This window comes from Pipistrellus hanaki (assembly GCF_964339955.1).
Source record: "Pipistrellus hanaki genome assembly, chromosome: 10".
NCBI classification, from domain to species: Eukaryota; Metazoa; Chordata; class Mammalia; order Chiroptera; family Vespertilionidae; genus Pipistrellus; species Pipistrellus hanaki.
The window spans coordinates 67954660-67976641 of NC_140512.1; the positions used below are offsets into that span (position 1 = coordinate 67954660).

Here is a 21982-nt window from a genome sequence, read left to right on the forward strand (position 1 = left end):
AGAAAGAAAGAAAGAAAGAAAGAAAGAAAGAAAGAAAGGAAGGAAGAAAGAAAGGAAGGAAGAAAAAAAGTAACCAGACTATCAACTTATGCCATACATAAAAATAAGCTAAAAATGGATCAAAGACTTAAAATGTAAGTTGTGAAGCCATAAAAATTCTAAAAGAAACCATAGGCAGTAAAATCTCAAATATGTCTCCTAACAATACCTTTGCCAACACATTTGCTAGGTCAAGGGAAACAGAGGTGAAAATATAAAAATGGGGCTATGTTAGAATAAAACGCTTCTGCACAGCAAACTGACAATCAACAAAATGTAAAGGGAGCCCATGGTATGGAAGAACATATTTGCCAGTGATGCATCTGATAAGGGCTTATTTTCCAAAATATATAAGGAACTCATACAACTTATAAATAGGAAGGCCAACAATTCAATTAGAAAATGGGCAAAGGACACAAAAGACTCTCCGAAGTGGATGTAAAAATGGCTGAGAGACACATAAAAAATGCGTGAAGTCTCTAATCAGCATAGAGATGCAAATTAAAACTACATGAGGTATCACCTTATACCTGTCAGAATGACTGCCATCAACAATTGAATAATGCTAGTGAGGATGTAGAGAAAAGGGAACCCTAGTACACTGCTGATGGAAATGCAGATCGGTGTGGTCATTATGGATTTTTCTCAAAAAAATTAAAAATGGTACTGCCCTTTCACCCTGTGATCCACATCCAGGAATATAACCTAAGAAAGCAGAAACTCCAATCAGAAAGAATATATGCACTCCTATGTTCATAGAAGCATTATTTACAATAGCTGAGATCTAGAAATAGCCCATCAGTATGTGATTGGATTACAATGATGTGGTATGTTGCCGAAGCCGGTTTGGCTCAGTGGTAGAGCGTCAGTCTGCGGACTGAAAGGTCCAGGTTCGATTCCGGTCAAGGGCATGTACATTGGTTGCTGGCACATCCCCGGTAGAGGGTGTACAAGAGGACCCTGACTGATGATTCTCTTTCATCGATGTTGCTAACTCTCTCTTCCTCTCTCTTCCTCTCTGTAAAAATCAATAAAATATATTAAAAAAAAAAAGTTCGTTTTGCTGAAACCGGTTTGGCTCAGTGGATAGAGCATCAGCCTGCGGACTGAGAGGTCCCAAGTTTGATTCCGGTTAAGGGCATGTACATTGGTTGCGGGCACATCCCTAGTAGGGGATGTGCAGGAGGCAGCTGATCAATGTTTCTAACTCTCTCTCTCTCCCTTCCTCTCTGTAAAAAATCAATAAAATATTTTTCAAAGATGTGGTATGAGTATCAGAGGTGCAGCCACCAAGTCCAGATCCTACATCGCAAGCCACAGATGCCCAACTCACTGCCCCTCCCATGCACTCCCTGTTCCTTTTGGTCCCAAGTCCAAAATGGCAACACTCAAGGATCAGCTGATTGTGAATCTTCTTAAGGAAGAACAGAGCCCCCAGAATAAGATTACAGTTGCTGGGGTTGGTGCTGTTGGCATGGCTTGTGCCATCAGTATCTTAATGAAGGATTTGGCAGATAATTTTGCTCTTGTTGATGTCATGTAAGACAAATTAAAGGGAGAAATGATGAATCTCCAACATGGCAGCCTTTTCCTTAGAACACCAAAAATTTGTCTCTGGCAAAGATTATAGTGTGACTGAAAATTCCAAGCTGATTATTATCACAGCTGGGGCTCGTGAATAAGAGGGAGAAACTGCCTTAATTTGGTCCAGTCTCATGAACATCTTTAAATTCATCATTCATAATGTTGTAAAATACAGTCCCGACTGCAAATTGCTTGTTGTTTCCAACCCAGTGGATATCTTGATCTGTGTGGCTTGGAAGTTAAGTGGCTTTCCCAAAAACCGTGTGATTGGAAGGGGTTGCAATCTGGATTCAGCCCAGTTCAGATACCTGATGGGGGAGAGGTTGGGAGTTCACCCATTAAGCAGTCATAGGTGGGTCCTTGGGGAGCATGGAGACTCTAGTGTGCATGTATGGAGTGGAGTGAATGTTCTGGTGTCTCCCTAAAGAATCTGCACCCTGATTTAGGCACTGATGCAGATGAGGAACAGTGGAAACAAGTTCACAAGCAGGTGGTTGACAGTGCTTATAGGTAATCAAACTGAAAGGCTATACATCCTGGGCCATTGGTCTATCTGTGGCAGATTTGGCAGAAAGTATGATGAAGAATCTTAGGCAGGTGCATCCAATTTTCACCATGATAAGGATCTCTATGGAATAAAAGACAATGTCTTCCTTAGTGTTCCTTGCATCTTGGAACAGAATTTAATCTCAGATATTGTGAAGCTGATTCTGACACCTGATTCTCTCTCATCGATGTTGCTAACTTTTTGAAGAAGAATGCACATACACTGTGGGGGATCCAGAAAGAGCTGCAGCTTTAAAGTCTTCTAATGTCATACTACCTCATTGTCTAAGCTACAGGAGGATTTTAGTTGGAGATTGCATATTGTCCTTTTTACCTGATCTGTGACTGAGAACATCAGTTTCCTAAAGATAGAGATAGTGATGGTTCATAAAGCACAACATCTGCATCCTGATGCTGGAAGGTCCTTATCTTGTGTAGTCCTAACTGGTTAGTATGAAAAAGTTCCACCTCCTCAAAGGCACCACTGCCAATCTTGCTCACACTTCAGTTGCCCTACAGACTAGATGTGTGTTCACTGTGTGTTACATAACTTGTGGTTTCTTTTTCTCCATTCAATCACATCCTGGGGTCCAATGTAAATACAATATTGCATGTTTTGTGCATAACTGTTCTAAAGGATCTTATTCTGTGTACAGTACATATCGGGTTATATGTACATTGCCATATAATGTAACAAGAAAAGTTTACATGTAAGTAATACAGCCAACTATTCAAGTATACCAACTAAAATGCCAAATAAACCTTAAACAGAGAAAAAAATAAAATAAAAAAATTAAAAAGATGTAGTACATTTACTCGATAGAATACTATGCAGCTGTGAAAAAGAAGCATCTTTTACTCTTTGAGGAAGCAAGAGAGACCTTGAGAGTATTATGCTAAATTGAACAATCCAGTCAGAGAAAGACAATTATCACATATCTCACTTACATGTAGAATCTAATGAGAAAAATAAACTGACAAACAAAAGAGATCTAGAGACATTAAAGTAGTAACAGGCACATTTCCGAGGCGTTGGGGTCGGGTGGAATAGATTAACCAAAGAACTTAATGCATGTATTCATAACCCATAGACAAGAGTTCAGTGAAGATCTGGAGAGGGAGCAGAAGCTGTTGTAGGCTCCAACGAAGGTAAAATGTGAGACATCTATAATATAAATGTCTCAACAATAAAGGTATTTTTTAAAGTATAACTGAAAAAAAGTAAATATACATCAAGTTTTACAGAAATAGTAATAAAAAGCAAAAAATCCAATTAAAAAAAGGCAGATGACCTGATTAGACATTTCTCCCAGAAGACAGGCAAATGGCTAACAGATACATGAAAAGATGGTCAACTTCACTAGCTATGATGGTAATATAGCTAGTGAAGTTGACCATCTTTTCATGTATCTGTTAGCCATTTGCCTGTCTTCTGGGACAGAAGAGATACCACATCACACCTGTTAGAATGGCTATCATAAAAAGGACAAGTAGTATCAAGTGTTGAGGTTGTGGAGAAAAATAAACCCTCATCCACTGCTGGTGGGAAGGTAAACTGATACAGCCATATGGAAAACAGCATGGAGGTTCCTCCAAAAATAAACAATGGAATTATCATATGACCCAGCAATTCCTCTTCTGGTATCTACCCAACACATGTGAAAACACTTCTTTGTGAAGATATATGTACTTCTATGTTCATTGCATCTTTATTCATGATGGCTAAGACATGGAAACAGCCTTAATGGATAATTAGATAAAAAAGATGTAATACATATATGCAGTGGGACATAGCAATAAAAGGAATGGAAAGGGTGCATATTAGAGAAATAGAATTAAAAATAATCAGCAAAATATATTTGCATCAACAAGGAAATGACAGAAATAAGATCAAGCTATGAACTGGGAGAAAATTTTGCAAATCACACATCTGATAAAGAACTTTTAAATATTCTTGATAAAGATCTGACAAAGAACAGAGTGTATATATCTCACCCCCCAAAAGTACTTGTATGCTGCATATAATAATAACCCATGGACACAGACAGTAGGGGGTGAGGGTATTTACTGGGGGGTCGAGGATGGGAACAACCAGGGAGAGATCAATGGGGGAAAACAGAGACATATGTAACACTTTAAACAATGGTGAATTTAAAAAATAACAGAATGTATAAAGAACTCTAACAATACATTCATTAAAATACAACCCAATTTTAAATGGAAAAAAAGATATGAATAAGCATCTTGACACATAATATGCTGCATATAATTAGAGGAGAGAACTTACTGTATTTTTACGTATGTATTCACCAGTGAAACTATCACCCAACCAAGACAATTGGTCTATTGGTTTCCTCATGTCCTTTAGTAATCCCTGCCCACCCCACCTACATTTGGCCCCCACGCCCTATCCAACAACCACTTGTGTGCTCAGCGCAAATATGCTCTGCCATCTTTCCTTGATGTGCACACGTATGTGAGTGGCTGAGACCCAGATGTAGAGCTGAGATCTCAGCTCTCTATGGAGGAGAAGAGGATGACAATTTTCTGCAACATGGCAATTCGTTGATTCTAAATCCTGATTTAGAAAGAATTTTAGAAAATTAAAATGCTTTTTCACAGGAAGGAAGTACATGAGGACAATTGCCTTAGATACTTCATTTTTTATATTTGCTTAAAAACGTATATGAGACTGCTGTTTTAAAGCACATGTTGGTTCCAAACCTCCTGGGAATAATAATCTGAAACTGGCCCCTATATAGAGGGCGTGAGAGACTCAAGAGAGAAGCAGGCCATGGCTGATGGGTAGGTGATAGTTTAATAAGCCAGGAAATTTACTTATAAGTTTTGTCTTGGGTGACTCAGAGACAAATATTCTCTACATTTACCTGCCAGATTTGAAAAAATTATGTAGCTGGGCTGAGTCAGATACACCATCCAGACGGTCTCAACTACACATTACTATCTCAAGGCTGTATCCTTGAGGCAGCTCCTGGAGGGGAAAAGGCAAGCTGAAGGCCTATTTGGTACAGACTTCAGGTCAACCAGAGGTCACATCTTCTCCTTGACCTTCCTCAGTATAACAGAACACAATGGGTTCAAGGGAACACAGTCCTAGTGGGAGAAATAGTTCTATTTTCAGTTGTAACAAGTAAAGGAGGCAGGCGAATATTTTTCAAAGCTCTACTTCTCCTAAGGGAGGCTTAGCCATTGCTTCCATACATGGTTTGATTAATTAAATGTTGATTTCTTCTTTGTAGCTGGCTAAATTCATCAGTGGTCGGTTCAGATCAAGCTCAGCCTATTGGAGTTCCTCTGTAAAATACTGTGCCACATTTTAGCATCTAGTAAGAACTGCCCAGATTTGAGACTCTTATCCATCTATCACTAAGACTCATGCATGGTGACTGGCTTTCACAATTTCATATGCCACCCCCTCCTTCTGTAATGTGCTCTTAGAGTTCAGCAAGGGTCTTGAAAAAGATGGAAATGGCTCTTTTGTTGGCTACTCTCTCATATGCCACAGCAACAATACAATCACAAGTGAAAACACGTTCCCAAAATCAGGAATAACATTTTCCACTCATTACACCATGACCCAAACTACTGACTTTGCAACACTCCTGAGCTGGAGGTCTAAATCATTCAGGGAGTTGACTGGTATTCTCATGTGATTTTGAAAAGATAATATATTAGTGGACTCATACATAACATTCTGCTTTGGCAATGACACAGATTTCAGCCGTCAGGTGAGATAGTCTGGTGTCAGAAAACACTAGAGGGGATTTAAAAAAGAAACATTAATAATTGTCAGTGTATGACTGAAAGAGAAAAAAGATGGTGGATATTGCTAAGAATTATCAATCAGGATTCTAGCAGCAGAGATGGCCCATTATAACTAGGTAATTGGGGAAAGTCAAGTGCAAGGGTTTCCTACAAGCTGTGCATAAGGTATACAAATGACAGGAGAGACTTCTGGAAGCAGTGAGGAAATTGCACCCTACCTGAAAGGGGGTTAAGAAAACAGGAACACAGAAAAAGAATTGAGTAGAGAAGGTATGACATTTGGGTTAGGGTTGCAGCTAGTCAGAGATGGCCTTGTTGGGAGAGAGGCGAGACAACAAACACCCCTACCTTGCGTTTCTACCCAGAAGAGATCTCCTGCTTGGACTTTCCATTGGTAGAATCCAAGCTGAACTCAGAGAGCCAGAGACCCTGCTGATATTGTTAGAGAGGACAAGACTTAAGATCTGAGCCATTCTTACTAAACTAGAGGCCCAGTGCAAGAATTTGTGTTCAAGTGGTGTCCACTTGGCCTGGCCCCAATTACCAGATCGGGGATGGGCCTTTTGGGAGGAAGAGACAGTGGAAGATTGGCAGAGATGGCTGAGGGGAGGAGTACTGGGTGATTGGCAGGCGGGCACCACCCCTTGCTTGGGGGGTGCGGGGGTGTTCTGGGGTAGGCCTGCACAGGGGGAGGAACTACAGTAGGTTGGTTCACCAGCCCCATCCCCTAATGGGATAAAGAGGCGATCAGGGGCAGGCTGGCCTGGGGGAGAGGCTGCAAGAGGTTGGCTGGCTGGCTCCACTCCTAGATCAAGTCTGTTTTCTGGCCACAGTGAGCATCATAGTGACCGGTTGTTCTGACCGTTATGGCCTTCCAATTGCTGGATTTTTTAATATATATATAGACTAGAGGCCTGGTGCAAAAAATTCATGCATGGGGAGGGGTGTACCTCAGTCTATCCTGCACCTTTTCCAATCTGAGACATCCCTCTTACAATCTAGGACTGCTGGCTCTCAACTGCTCATCTGCCTACCTTCCTGATTGCCTCTATCCACTTCTGCCTGCCAGCCTGATCACCCCCTAACCACTCTCCTGCCAGTCTGATTGATGCCTAACTGCTCCCCTACCAACCTGTTTTCCCCTAACTGCCCTTCCCTGCAGGCCTGGTCACCCCTAACTTCCCTCCTCTGCAGGCCTGGCCCCCCAACTGCTCTCCCTTGCAGACCTGTGCCCCCCTCCAACTACCCTTCCCTGCAGGCCCGGACACCCCCAATTTCCTCCTCTGTTAACCTGGTCACCCCTAACTGCCCTCCATTGCAGGCCTGGTTCCTTCCAATTGTCCTCCCCTGTGGCTTGATTGCCCACAACTGCCCTCCATTGCAGACCTGGTCCCTCCCACCTGCGCTCCTCTGCTGGCCATCTTGTGGTGGCCATCTTGTGTCTGCTGAAAATCAAACATTGTCACTAGTAGTCAAATGTAAAAAGAGCTGGCTAACCTTAATGGCTTTGAATGGTTGGAGGTATTAACTCATTGGTTAGGTTGAGTCACTAGTAGTCAAATATAAAAAAGGCTGGCCAACCTTCATGGCTCTGAATGAACAGAGTTATCAACTCATTGTTTAGTTGAGATACTGGTAGTTGAAGCAACTTTAATTTGTTAATCATATGTAAATTCTTGTTGCTTTTCTGTTGTTTGAATTTCCTACCTACAGGATATCCTTATCTCAGAACCTTAATAAAAGGGATGGCAAAAGGCCAGAGCACTGGGTACTCCTCCCCCTAAAGGTGGACTTCTGCCTGGCCCCCTATTTTTTCAAACTAATTTTTTCTAGTCTTTCTTCATTTAGTGTGTGGCCTTCTCCAGAAACCAGACTCTGAGTGGAACCCTGAACCACACGGGTCATGTTAAGTGATCCCACATGTGTCCACATGGGGGCAGTCATCTTTGACCAAATGGGGGCAATCAGCCATCTTGTGTGTTAGAGTGATGGTCAATTTCATATTACTCTTTTATTAGATAGGATAGAGGCCTGGTGTACAGGTGGGGGCTAGCTGGTTTGTCCTGAAACATGTCTCAAATCAGGGGGAGGGTTCCTTTGGGATATGGGACGGCCTGGGTGAGGTGCCTGTGGTGGTTTGCAGGCCAGACATAGCCCTCACCAACCGAAGTGGAGGCCCTGGTATCTGGGATTTATTTATCTTCTATAATTAAAACTTAGCAACCTTGAGTGGAGCCAAGCCTCCTGCTTGTTCCATAGCAGCAGCAATTTTTGTTGGGATTCATTCATCTTCTATAATTGAAACTTTGTAGCCTTGAGTAGAGGCATAGGTCAGCCATGGTGTGCAGAAAACTTGGCTTCCTCCATTACTGTAGAAACCCAAGCCCCCTGTTCTCTCTGTGACCACAGCCATCTTGGTTTGGTTAATTTACATGCTCACTCCTGATTGACTGGTGGGTGTGGCTTGTGGGTGTGTCGGAGGTATGGTCAATTTGCATATTACTCTTTTATTAGATAGGATGCTGTTCTTGCTAAATGTTCAAATACACCAGTCCAGCAATATATGGGATGATCTTGACAAGAACTCAGCAGTATAACTGTAGCCAATTGCAAAGAATAAACCAACATGTAATTGACCAAGTAGTTTAAGGTATGGCCAAGACTCCCTTTGAGGCAATAGATCTTTTTACATTAATCCCATGTTTCCTTAATTTGTTATAAGTAAATAAAACTGCCTTGGGACAACCATGTCTCCTTCTTGAATACAACACCCAAAGTGGAGAATCTTTGGATTGGATAACAATGTGATTCACATAGGTCAGCCTCCTGGGGCAAAGAGGTATAGTGAAGAGTAAAGGATGTATCTGCAGAGGCAAAGGAAAACTATTTGGAAGAGAAGAGACTTTAAGTTAATGTTTTATTAGACATTTTAAGTTAGGTACCTTAAAAAGAAAAGAGAGAAACAGTAAGAAAATTTCATAATTTCCAGATGTACATGTGCTACCAGACAGGATTGGGCTCAGAGTGGGTTGTCCTCAGGCTGGCCTGTAGTGTGTGGGTTCTTTTCCTTTTATTTTTATTTTTAAAGTAATATTTATTGTTGAGAGTATGACAGATGTCCTCTTCTTTTTTTACCCTATAGTGTATGGGTTCTTGATTTGGTGCAGGAAAGATTTCAAAACACAAGTCCAGGTGATTTTGAGAGCATGTTTATTAAAGCTGGGAAAGTGAAATAAAGGAAAGGTTTAGGGTAGAAGAAGCCACAACAGAGCACCTAGGCAAGGCTGCTTTGGCTTATATAGGAAAGAACTGAGCCTAGGCAGAGCTCCTTCAGCTCACTGGGAAGTCAGGGAAAACGAGGTCTTGGATATAGGATCAGAGGTTGAGCCCGGGTCCAGCTGTCACTGCCACTGCTCTGCTGGCTGCAGTCTCTCAGGAGGACCATTAGAGTTTAGGAAGAAATAAAAAGTTCATGCCTAGAATTGGGCATGGGTCTGCCCTAAAGTAGTTTTTGCCCTGAGGGCTTTCTATCCCCCCCCCCCTTTTGTTTTTGTTTTTGTTTTGTTTTGTTTTCCATCAGCTTTCCTGGTGCATTTTTAATCAAATGAATGTATGGAAGAGTGTGAAATTATTTTTTGTTCTGCTTTACTTTTATCTTAGGTTTTTCTGGCTATAATCCCCCTCTTCCCCACCTCTCCTGTCTTCATCTTCCCTTGGGTTTAGCTGGCACAGATGGCTTTAATTGGGTCTTTGTGCTCTACTTCCCAAACCAGAGTGATTAAAACTATGTATCCTCTGGTTAGAGAGGAGAGTATAAACCACTTGCTTTCATGTGTCCTTAGTTGGTGAAGATAAATTTTGTGATTCAGAAGCTGGTTGCAAGCCAGCTAAACAGGCTGGCCTTGTGTAATTTTCTCGTCTCAGTTTCCCCATCTCACTTGCCCAGGAAATTTCCTAGCTTCTTACTCTCCTGCCTCACGTGAACCACAGAACCATCTTTCTGGAGAAGCCTGCTACTTCACTAACAATGATCTCAGAGAAGTGAACTAAAATAATGTGCATCACCAGTGGTGCTAACACTGCTATATGAAGGATTTCTAATTTGAATTGTCCTATATTGAGCCTGTGAAATCTCCATAATATATTATTCCATTATTATGCCAATTTTTTTTAACTTCTTCAGTTAATTGGCATTGTGGGAACTGGTGAGGAATGAGCTGGGAGAATGCTTCTGGTTAGCTGTCACTGCATAACAAACCGTCCCAAAACCTAGTGATTTAAAGCAACAACAATCATTTATTTTTCTCTTGAAACATGGGCAGAAATGCAGTGGGATGGCCCATCTTTGCTCTTTGCTGCTTCATCTGAGATGGCTCAGTTGTCAGCTGGAGACTCTACTTCCATCTTGCCTCTCTTGTATGGCTGGCAATTGGTTCTGCTGGCGGATGAAAGACCAGCCAGGGGAGTGAGCCGGTAATTTCATGTCCTCTTCTTGTGGATTCAATAGACAACATGGGCTTCCTCACCACATGTTGGCCAAGTGCCAAGGGCACATACACCAGAGAGCGAGGAGGCTTCCTCCCTATCTAACTTTAGAAGTCACAGCCATCCACTATTTGCCAAAGCAGTCACAAAGTCCATGGAATTCCAAGGCAGTGGCACAGACCTCCATAACTCAACAAAAGGAAAAGCAAGCTAAGATTATAAGAAGAATAGGTGGATAGAAGATACTGTTATATCCATCTTTTGAAAATATAATCTATTGATACCATAGTAACAAATCATGGTAAATTAAGAAGAAAAAATAAAATTTACACTATTTGAAAAACCTATGCCATATATATGAAAGCTTATCCCAAATCAATTGTACAACATATGCAAATATATTCTTTCCAGCTTGTTCTGTTAAATCTTTAATTCATTCTTCATGCTTCATCTTTACGGCTTGTATTTCTTTCTCTTTTTCTTCCTGGCTTATTTTTTTCTGATCACATTCTTCTTCAAGTAGTTTAATTCCCATATGTAATTGATCAGAATAGGTTATCTTTAAGGCCTCTTCCTGAAGTTGCAGCTTTCCCCCTATGTCCTTGTAGATGGCATCAGAAAAGTGAGCCCCTTTATTCTTCCATACCATTTCCTCTATCAGCTCCACCAGCTCCTGCTTTTGATTTTCCTTCTCATCCTCATCACTTCGCTTGTTATTGAAGGCACAGTAGCGGTTCCCACACTCCTTGATGATGCTTTTCAGGTTTACATCTGCTTCTTTTATAAAGTCATGCAGTGTTTGATCACCCAAATCATCTTTGCCAGTGAACGAGATGATCATGTGCTTCATGGCTGGCTTCCTAAAGAGGGTCTTAATCATTGCAACTGTTTTTCTGATCCTCTTCTCTGTAGCGGCCCAGCTGTAGTACCAAGATGATGGCATGAGGCCAAGTGTGTGAGGTTAGGACACACTGGCTGATTTCCTCACAGGTTTTCTTAAGTGTCTCCTTGGTGTCAAAAAACTATGGGGTGTCCACAACAGTAAGCTTACTCCCTTTCCATTGTTGCTCTTCTTTCTGACACCTCTTGGTAACAGCATGAGGAGCAATTTTATATTTAAATGCTTTTCTCCCAAGGATGCTGTTTCCTGTTCCACTTTTCCCACTTCCAGTTTTCCCCACCAGAACAATCCTCAGAGTGTTGTCTTGATGGCCAGACATGTTTGTTTCAAGAGGTTCTGGGCCTAAGGCTTCACAAGACCTTATGGAAGGGAAGGAGAGTGAAGAAGGGTTAACTTAGCTAAGTGGGGGCAATGCCTAAACCTCTTTTCTTTGTTCTTTTTCTCCATGAAAATTTGTAATAATCTGTTACTTATATTGATGCCAGGAAGAACAGAGAGATGACACAGTTCAATTATTAGGGTACAAATAATAGCTCAGAGTCACCCCACAAAAGAGTATAAAGTTCAGATGCTTTCCCGGGGAACTCACTTAAAATTTTAAAGAGCTGATCATCTCAATGAGATGCAAGCTATTCCTGATCATATAAAACAGAGGTAAATCTTTCAATTCTTATATGAATAAAGTATTATATTGATTCCAAAGGCTACCAATGAATTCACCAATAAGTAAAGCTATAGATGTATCTCACTTTGAAATATTAATACAAAAATTCTAAATATATTATTTGACACTAAAAATGTAATAAACCATGATTGCATAATTTATTTCAGAAATACTAGAATAACTGAATATGGGAAATTAGTTGTTACAATACATTCCAATAATAGATGAAGAAAATTATCTAGTTGAAGAAAAGACATTTGATGGAATTCAAACTGACTCATGTTTAAAGCATTTCATAAAGTTGGAATTAACTGATATTTCTCTAACATGAGTTTATATAAGTATAAATTTGATTTACCTTTTCCCCCTATAAGTAATAAATAGTGGTTTATAAAGTATTCTAATGTACAATAGAAAAAAAATAGATATTTTTTAACATGTTTTTATATAACTAGAGTTAATTTTTCTGTTCAGCATCTTTTTTTTCATGCAGGTGATAAGCAGTGCATTATAAAGTTAAGTAGTATATTAAAAACTTCAAATAATGGATAATAAGGTGTATTTGAATAAAAAAAAGTTTTCTGGAATTATTAAGAAACACAATAAGAAGGGATGACTAGCTCTTCAAGGAGTCAAGCATCATAGTTTCTATGATTAAAGCAGTATGATGTTGGTGCATTTATAGAGAGAACAGTAAAATGAAATTAGAAAATCCAGAAATAGACCAAATTAATCATACTCTATTCACTTATTTTCAATTCCATTACATTATGTTACAGTTATATTCAGTAAGGCAGCATCTCACATCAATGGAGGAAGATAAAGCAATTTTGGGGTAACTGTATAACCATATAGAAAAAGATAAAACTACTTCTATTGCCTCATACCATTCAAATTCCAAATAAATTAGAATGTAAAAAACTAATCCATATAAATAATAGAAAAAAAAAACCTGGATAAATTTTTTTTGTAAAATTTGGGTAGGGAAAGTATTTCTAAGATTTGAAAAAAAATAAGGAAAAGGATTAATAAGTATGATTACATGAAAATCTCACACATAATGTAGGACAAAAAACATCATACACAAATTAAAGCGCACAGGTCAAACTAGGGAAAGAAAGATTTTCCAAATTACATCAAAGGGTCGAGTATTCCTGTTATACAAAGAAATTTAAGAAGAACAGAAATAAAACACCAACAACACAATAGAAAATGGACCAAGGGATAGGAATAAATACCCAGAGAATAAGAAATTAAAATGTGTTTTGAATATATCAAAACACATTAACATATATTCATAATAGGAAAAATAAATCAAAACACAAAAAGTAAAATAAATTAAAATTACACCTCTATTCCTGAGGTCAGGTACTATTTCTCACCTCCAGGTTTGGCAACAATTCAAACATTTTCTGGCCTAATCTGTAGGTAAAGGTATGGCAAAAGAAGGACCTCTCCTGCATGGCTGGCGAGAATGGAAAAACAGTCCAAACTCTACAGAGGAGAAGTCAGCACTGTGCTCCAAAAGTACACATTTTCCCTTTGATTGTCAATCTCCAATTTTAGGATTCTTCCTAAACTACTTTGACAAAAGTACAGAAAAAAAGATACATAAGCTATTTATTGCATCATGATTTGCAAAAGCAAAAAACCCAAATCCTATGAAATGGTCCTTACTAGGAATAAACTAAGATATATTCACACAGTGAAGTACTAGAGAACTGTGTAAAGGAGTGAGATGCCTCTCTATATCAGCACGGAGAGATCTCCAGGATGTATCATTAAGTGAAACAAAGCAAAACAAAAAACAAAGTGAAGAAAATAATGTAGAGTTTACTGAGCATTTCTTTAACAAGGAGGAATAAGAACTACATATATAAAACATAATATATATATTTATTTATATAAATATCTATCTATCTATCTATATCTATATCCATATCCATATCCATATCCATATCCATATCCATATCCATATCCATATCCATATCTATATCTATATCTATATCTATCTATCTATCTATATCTATATCTCTCACTATATATAATTTTTTTCCCATGTATATGAAAAGGTAATAGCAAGATACTCTAAAAACTAAACCAACAAACATTTATTTACATGAGAATGGGAGAAGCAGGATGAAGGGGACAGGGACAGAAGCTGGAAACTGGATGTCTTCATAACACTAAGATATCATAGCTTTGATCTTGAAACCATGTAGGTAGTTTAAATAATTGTACAATAAAATTTATGTTTTAAGATATTGAAATCAAAAGCAAATGAAACAAACTAATTGTATTTTATGTGGTGGATGAATCTCATAAATAATTGGTCCACGTAACTTGAAAATGCAATTATTTCTTTGTCAATATCTAAAGGGATTATACTAAGGCCAAAAAACAAAACAAAACAAAACAAAAAAACTTGAATTAAAATTTTTCCACCAAAATCCTATTTCAGTTTTTTATTAATTTATTATTTATTATTATTATTATTATTATTATTATTATTATTTTTGTGTGTGTGTGTGTGTGTGGGGGTGTGTACTTTTGAGTCCATTGAAAAGGCATAGAGTTAATAAAGAGCCTAGTGACAAAGAGCAACCTTAGTGCCCAGAGTGTAGTTTTAAAATGCCATTCATTTACCATCAAAAGATTAGGGGTCTCTAAAGAAAGTACTGATTTTAGGAGTAGGAAGGAAAGGCGAAATGCTATAAAAAAATCTCTAGGAATTTATCAAACGGACTTATGAGTCAACTTCAAGAGAATCAGACTTGAGAAAGATGCAACAATTTTAGCATCAATAATAATTCCAATGAATCAAAATGTATCAAATATGTTGAAATTCATGAGTTCATAGCAATGCCTTCTTCTTAAAAGCAATCTATAACCTCATTGGGAGTCTGTAAGGAAAACATTTCATTGTTCTGAACATTGACCAAAAAGGGGAAATAAGCATTTATCTTGTCTTTGTTATATAACTAGACCTTATAGAAATAATAGGATGGTTGAGGAAACTTTTTTTAATATCATTTTTCCACCTCATTAATGAAGAAAAAATGATACAATTTGAAAAATCATCATTTCTAACCCTTAATGAAACTAAGCAATCATTAATGTCACAAGAAGAGAGACAATCAAATATTATGTGCCTTCTGATGGAAGTTGTCAACTGCACCTATGAAGTATTCCCACCAAAGAACAGTCAAACCTAAATCTAATCAAGTGTTTCCTTTAAAATAAATTCATACAAAACACCAGAACTAGAAGAGCATGAGAAATGGCACCATGAGGATGTAATCAACAAAATGCACATTCCCTGGTTCTGTTGGATAAAAGACTTCCCCTTTCTTACCAGAGAAATTTCCCAGAAAGTATCAGGGAAAGTTGGAGACCTACATACTAAGATAAACTTAAGAGAAATAAAACTATTGTGATTTATGAATCTTATTTGGATCTGACTTCAAACAATTTTTAAAATTATGAGACAATGAGGAAAATCTGAATGCAACTGGTAATTTTATAAAATTTCTTCTCAGACCCAGGATTCTAAAATCCCATTGAATAAAAATTAGATAAAGAGAAGCCAGGGAAGAGAGTCCACACTCTTTCTAGAATGGAGAACTGGCGGGAAGCCTATAACTAGGGAAGTTAATAGGAGGGTGTCACATACATTGTTCCTTCAGATTAGCCAACCCTCTCCCCATGACATCCCCTCCTCACCTCACATTTTACACTATTGGGGTCACAGTTTCTCTCTGCTATGTGATGTAAATGATTCAGCAAACTGCAGTCCAGATTTCCTCTGCTCTTAGAGATTGGTCAACCCCTAGAGTCATATCACTCTGAGATCCTGCTTCTTTTTCAGTAAAAAGAGAGCAGTCTCTAAATTGCATTTGAGGTTCGAAGACCTGACATGGGGACACTCATTTCCTATCCAGGGAAAAGTAGGGCTTGTCAGGCAGCCCTCAGTGTCCATCACAGTGGCAAATGCATGAAGGTACACAAGTCAGCACAAATGTGTCCTATTCAGTATGAGACATGTAACATTGTCCTAATAATACTACTGACTCTCCTCTCTACCATCTGCCACTACCTTCTGAAAGCACCACTTCCCCAAACCTGGCTCTCCCTGCCACACACTGTGCTGCTGGCACAGAACCAGGTCCCTCCTGAGACCAGAAACCATGCCCTTCACACTCCCTAGACCTACTGCCCTCACAGCTCTGCTACTCAGGACCACTTCTCAGACAGGCTCATCGTCTTTATCACCAGTGGATAAGATCTCAGGTTTTCTCCAAAGAATCTCTTTTGAGTGTGGGCTTTTGCTTTGACTGTGAGGATGAAATGATTATGCCCTCTTAACCCACTGAGCCAGGAAGCACAGATGCCGTGGAGTCAGTGGAGGAACTGTGTGCCTTTAAAGCACAGTCATGTTTCCATTAATTTTGTCAGTGCTTCAGATTTGCCAAATTGAAACCTTTTCCTCCTTGTGCCCAATCTCACACCCAAATTTCCAAAAGGTATATTAGGTGTTTTGGATTATAGTGGAGATCCAAAAGGCTCTATTAAATGACCTAAATCTTGCTCAGCAAGCCAGGCACATGTCTGTCACCTTCCCTGGTGTAGTGGGAGACTGTGGGGTCATTCTGGAATAAGGAAGTTGGATATGTGACTTCGTGAATTCTCAGGTGTTCACTAGGGATGGAACAATATGTGTTTTGAGTCTATTATTTCAGGAAAGTCTCAGAGTACTCATTCAGAAAGTAACAGGATTCAGGTACAAAGCCAAAGTAGTCTAAACTACTGGGAGCCAAGGATAAAAGAGAAGAGGAGGCCTGGAAAGAAAGCCTCCAGTAAACAAGTAGGCTCTCTGTTTTTGTTTGTTTGTTTGTCTCCCCCCCATATAGTTCTTGCAAGATTGAAAGTTTGTATGACCTGACAACTAAACACGCATCTGAGGAATAGATACAACTTTCCCCCCTAACCTTCCTACCTTCTCCCACCCCAGGTCCAGACAGAGTCAGCTTACTCTAGATTTCCCAGTGGATGGATCCATTAGGCTCTAAAAATTGTTTTCAGGTGCGAAGCAGGCTGCCAAAACTCTCATGGTTCACAAGATGTTCTAGCTGTTACATCACCATAAAAATACTGAGTTTTTACTACATACTTGTGACCCAGTGCATGAATTCGATGAATTGAAAGGAAATTATTTAGAAAGTGGCTGGTAGGGCAGGACTGGGCAAGATGGGATGGACACACCCTGGAGCCAACCTCCTGTGATGTGATGCCTCCCCTGCTGGCTGCACATGGGGCTCTACCAAAGGCATCTGCAGAATGAATGGGATCCATCCTGTAGGTGAGGTCCCTGGGCCTGGCCTGCAGGGATCAGGGCAAAACTCGCTCTCTGACATCCCTCTGGGGGTCCTAGAGTGTGAGAGCTCCTTCCTCTCTGTTTCCAGGGTGTGTTGCCCAAGAACTGCCACTATCAAATCACGAAACTCAACAGCTCATATGGCAAGAAATGGATAAAATTCATAGGAGCATAAAACTTACGAATGCTGAGTCATAAATAAACAAAAAATATAAATAGGCAAATAAGTAAGGAGATTGAAGCGGAAATAAAAACTCTCCCAACAAAGAAAAGCCCACACCAAACAGTTTCACAACTGAATTCTAGCAAACATTTGAAGGACAATTATTACCCATCCTTTGAAAACTTTCCCAAAAAGTGCAGAGGAAGGAAAACTTCCAAACTAATTTTATGAAGCCAGAATAACTCTGATATCAAAATTAGACAAGAGAACTACAAGACAAATAAAACTACAAACCAATCTTCCTAATAAATATAAATGCAAAAACCCTCCACAAAAGATTAGCAAACTGAACTCAAGGGCACATTAAAAGGACCATAGGCTACCATCAAGTGGGATTTTAATAAGGGCAAACCTCCTGTTATTAGAGTAAACCTGTACAGTATTATTGTGGATGCCATTGTTAGAACAAATATCTTAAGGTGTGAGCAGCTCTTACTAAATGCATCTTGCTACGTGTTTAAATGTAGCACAGTTTTTGTAGGCAAAGCAGGATGAGCTTGACAGGAACCCAACCCAACCACACAATTGTAGACAACTGCAAAGAAGAAATTGATGTTTAATTAACCAAATAGTGTATAAAAGCACTCCCTTTGGGGAGACAAAGCTATGGCTGTGAATACCCCATCTCCTTTACTTACTGCAGAAACTAAAAATACTTTGGGACATCCACGTCTTATGCTTAAATAGAGCATCCAAAGGGTGAAAGCCTTGAGTGACATCATGAAACTTTGGAGACAAAGTGTCTAAGGCCAAGACAGATTTGGAGATACAGGATCTAAGAGTAGCTGGTGAGTTAACAATAGCTAGTACAGATGTCAACCAAACAATGGTTTCTGCTGTGGATAACAAACACTCTTCTACTTGCAACAAATGAAGAAAATGCTATAAAATGACCCCGTTTATAATGAGTTTGGCCTCCTAGCCAAACTCTTTTCAAGGTAACAATTTGCTTGTTGCTTCTTGCTATGTGATCCTAAATTAAGGTGATTAAACGTCCTGCTTTTTTAATATGATGCGGGACGCGGGACAAATTGTTAAAAATCGGGACTGACCCGCCAAATGCGGGATGTCTGGTCATCTTATCCTAAATTTAAGACAAAGGTTAGTGTGAAATGTTAAAAAATAAAAACTCATTTCCAAAAACAGTGACCTCTAATCATAATAATAAAAACATAATACACTAATTAGACTGGACAGCAATTCAAACATCCTTCTGGATTAAGCCACAGTGGTGAGGGCCAAAGCACAGGTGGTTAGGGGTGATCAGCCAAGCAGGCATGCAGAGTGTTTAGGGGCAATCAGGTTATGAGGCAGGCAGGCAGAGTATTTAGGGGCAATCAGGCAGGCAGGCAAGCCAGAGGTTACAAGCCACCTGGCCCGAATTGCAAGAGGGATGTCTGATATGGGATTGGGCTTAAACCAGCAGTCGGACATTTCCCAAGGGATCCCGGATTGCAAGAAGGTGCAGATCGGACTGAGGGACCCTCAGCCGCCATGCATGAATTTTGTCCACTGGGCCTGTAGTTTTACATACTTTTCCTGGTTCCCCGATGGGAGAAGCTCTATGTAACTATTACACATGCTGCCAAAATGTGTGTGAATAGTGGGCACAAAGTTCTGCATTACGGTGGCTTTTCCCTGCAGAAATTTTCAGACAAAGTATTTCCAATGGATTTGGTCCTTATCTAGCAGTTGTTAGTGAAGTACCCAGCGAGGAACCCATATTGGAACGACCTTTTGAACTCTAGCTCTGAGCAACAAACAAGTCTCAAGGTGCACCAGAAGCCACCCAGAATGTGAGACCTCAAGGGCAAAGTATAAGCCAATCTCAAACCCAGTCACCTAGAAAAAAAAGGGTGATGAGGTTGAAAGCTGTAAAAAAGGAAGCACAGCACAAAACCCCTTTTCTCAGCCAACATCCTGAGACTATGAGATAAAGGAAGAAAATCAAGAATGAAAAAGAAACAGAAAGCAATCAAACAACTGAAATAACTAGCAGCAGCCAGAAACAGGTAGGAAAACCAATTGGAAAAAATTCGGAGACAGTCTGTTTCCTGATTTGAATTGTCTTTTAAACAGTCAAAGAAAACATATGGATACCAGAAATAAACACAAATAAGTCTTCTTCTACCTGCCTGCCTGATTGCCCTTAACCACTCTGCCTGCCTGTCTTATAACCCTTAGTCCCTCTGCCTGCCTGCCTGGCTGATCACCCCTAACCACCTGTGCTTTGGACCTCACCACTGTGGCTTAATCCAGAAGGATGTCTGAATTGCTGTCTCGTCTAATTAGCGTATTATGTTTTTATTTTGATAGATTAGAGGTCACTATTTTGTAAATGAGTTTTTATTTTTTAACATTTAAACCCAATGGCAGTAATCTGAACATTTTTCATTCCAAACTTGATGTTTGTCTATCTTTTATCCAATATTCCAAATATCTGGGAAATTTAAAAATATTAAATTGACTTTTCCTGCCTTTAAATATAAAATGGGGAAGAGGGAGGGGTAACATGTTTTAATTTGTTGTTTTTTAAACCAATGCTGGATGATCTAAAAGGGACATGTGATTTTTATCCACTAAGGGACAGGGTCTCTAATACACAAATAATAGCATCTTAAAAATTAGAGGAGGAAAAGAGCAGTTGTGAGTGAAGAGCCCAGAGAGGAGCCCCTATTGGAATGACCTTTAGAGCAAAGAGAAGAGTCATTAAAATGAGAGAGGAAGTCTGTGTGCTGATTCTTGTACTATGCAGCATCTCCAGTAAGGTTTCTAAAACTAAAAAAGAAAAGAATGGATGAGTATGAATAGTTCTGCATAAATACCAGTATTTGTTTTTTTCAGAAACAGGAAAAATGGTGCCTTTGGGGCTTTCAGAACCACAGGCTGGAGTAGAAAGAGTGCACACTGTCATAGGATTGAGGAGACAGGAGAGGCTGAGGGAAAGGAAGGGGAACTCTTAGAAACAGAGGGGAGGACTGTGAAGTCTTCCATGCTGTGTAATGACAGTTTGGAGCAATTTCACCAAGTTGCCAAGGAATGGGGGACACTCAACTGACAAATGACTGACAAATTATATATTGAGGGCCTTGGACATATCAGATATTGGGATGTAATTTAATAAGTAAACTATAGTATAAATCCCAGATAACTATACTTACATATGGTACATACTTCTCACATATGTACTTGTATTTATAAGTTGCCACATTTAATTTGCTAGTATTTTGGTGAGGATTTTTATGTCTATACTAGAGGCCCAGTGCATGAATTTGTGCATGGGTGGGTTCCCTCAGGGTGGCCTGCAGGAATTGGGCCGGAACCTGCAGACCCAAGCTACCTGCAGCTCCTACATGCCACTCATGCTCATCCTGCCCCACTGTACCTGTCACAGGCTCGTGCCCAATCAGTCCTGAATGGGAGAGACTCATGCTGCTACAGTGGCTCTTGCCAGCCATGAGCCCTGGGTCTGGCGCTCTCCCAAGGGAAGTAGCCTGCAGGATTGGGCTGAAACCAGCTCTCTGGTATCCTCCAAGGGGTCATGGATTGCGAGAGGGTGTAGGGCAGGCTGAGGGACCCAACTGGTGAATGATTGGACTGGGGAGGGACTGTGGGAGGGCTCTAGGGTGTGTCTGGCCTATCTCACTCAGTCCTGATCAACCAGACCTCAGCAGCAAGCTAACCTACTAGTCAGAGCATCTGCCTTCTGGTGGTCATTTCACATCATAGCAACTGGTCCACCAGTTGACTGTCTGCCTCCTGGTGGTCACTGCACATCAGAGCAAACAGTTGAGCTGCCTTACCATATCACTAGCAAATTACGCTTTGATTGGTTTTCTTTGTTCAGCCATTTAGTCTATTTGCATATTACCTTTTTATTATATAGGATTCATAAAGGCTATTTGTCCACAGTTTGTTTTTTCTTACAGTATCTTTGAAGGACATTGACCTCATGGAATGAATGGTGAAGTACTTCCTCTTCTCCTGGTGTTTGAAAGTATCTGCAATGTACTGGTGTTAGTTCCTTAAATGTTTAATGAATTCACCAATGAAGCCACCTGGTACTGGGCTTTTCTTTGGTTGTAGGTTTTTATTTTAATTTAACCTCTTTAGATTAATTTTGTCTTGAGTCACTTTCAGTAGTTAATATCCTTCTAGGAATCTAATGTACAGCATAAAAATGCAAAAGAAGAAAAGAAAATTTAGTTAGCAGTTAGCTGACAGCTTCCTTTTGCCAGAGCAAAAGCCATGCCCTTCCCAGGCCCAGCTCAGCAGAGCTCCCAGTGTCTGTCCCAGCAGGACGTGGTTATGGGTCAGTCTTTGCCCCAGAACTCTCTACTGCATAGGCACAGGCTTTGTCAGATCTGGGGATCTCTTTGT

The 21982-nt window shown here is 39.8% G+C and overlaps 2 pseudogenes across 2 annotated transcripts; one reads left to right on the forward strand and one right to left on the reverse strand.

Moving 5' to 3' along the window:
• Positions 1 to 1379: 1379 nt before the first annotated feature.
• On the forward strand, positions 1380 to 18712 carry LOC311628753 (L-lactate dehydrogenase A chain-like; annotated as a pseudogene). The gene is made up of 2 exons (XR_014797076.1): positions 1380 to 2603; positions 18698 to 18712. The product of XR_014797076.1 is annotated as an L-lactate dehydrogenase A chain-like (transcript).
• Positions 10794 to 11660, reverse strand: LOC311628744 (GTPase IMAP family member 7-like; annotated as a pseudogene). The gene has a single exon. The product of its transcript is annotated as a GTPase IMAP family member 7-like (transcript).
• Positions 18713 to 21982: the final 3270 nt, after the last annotated feature.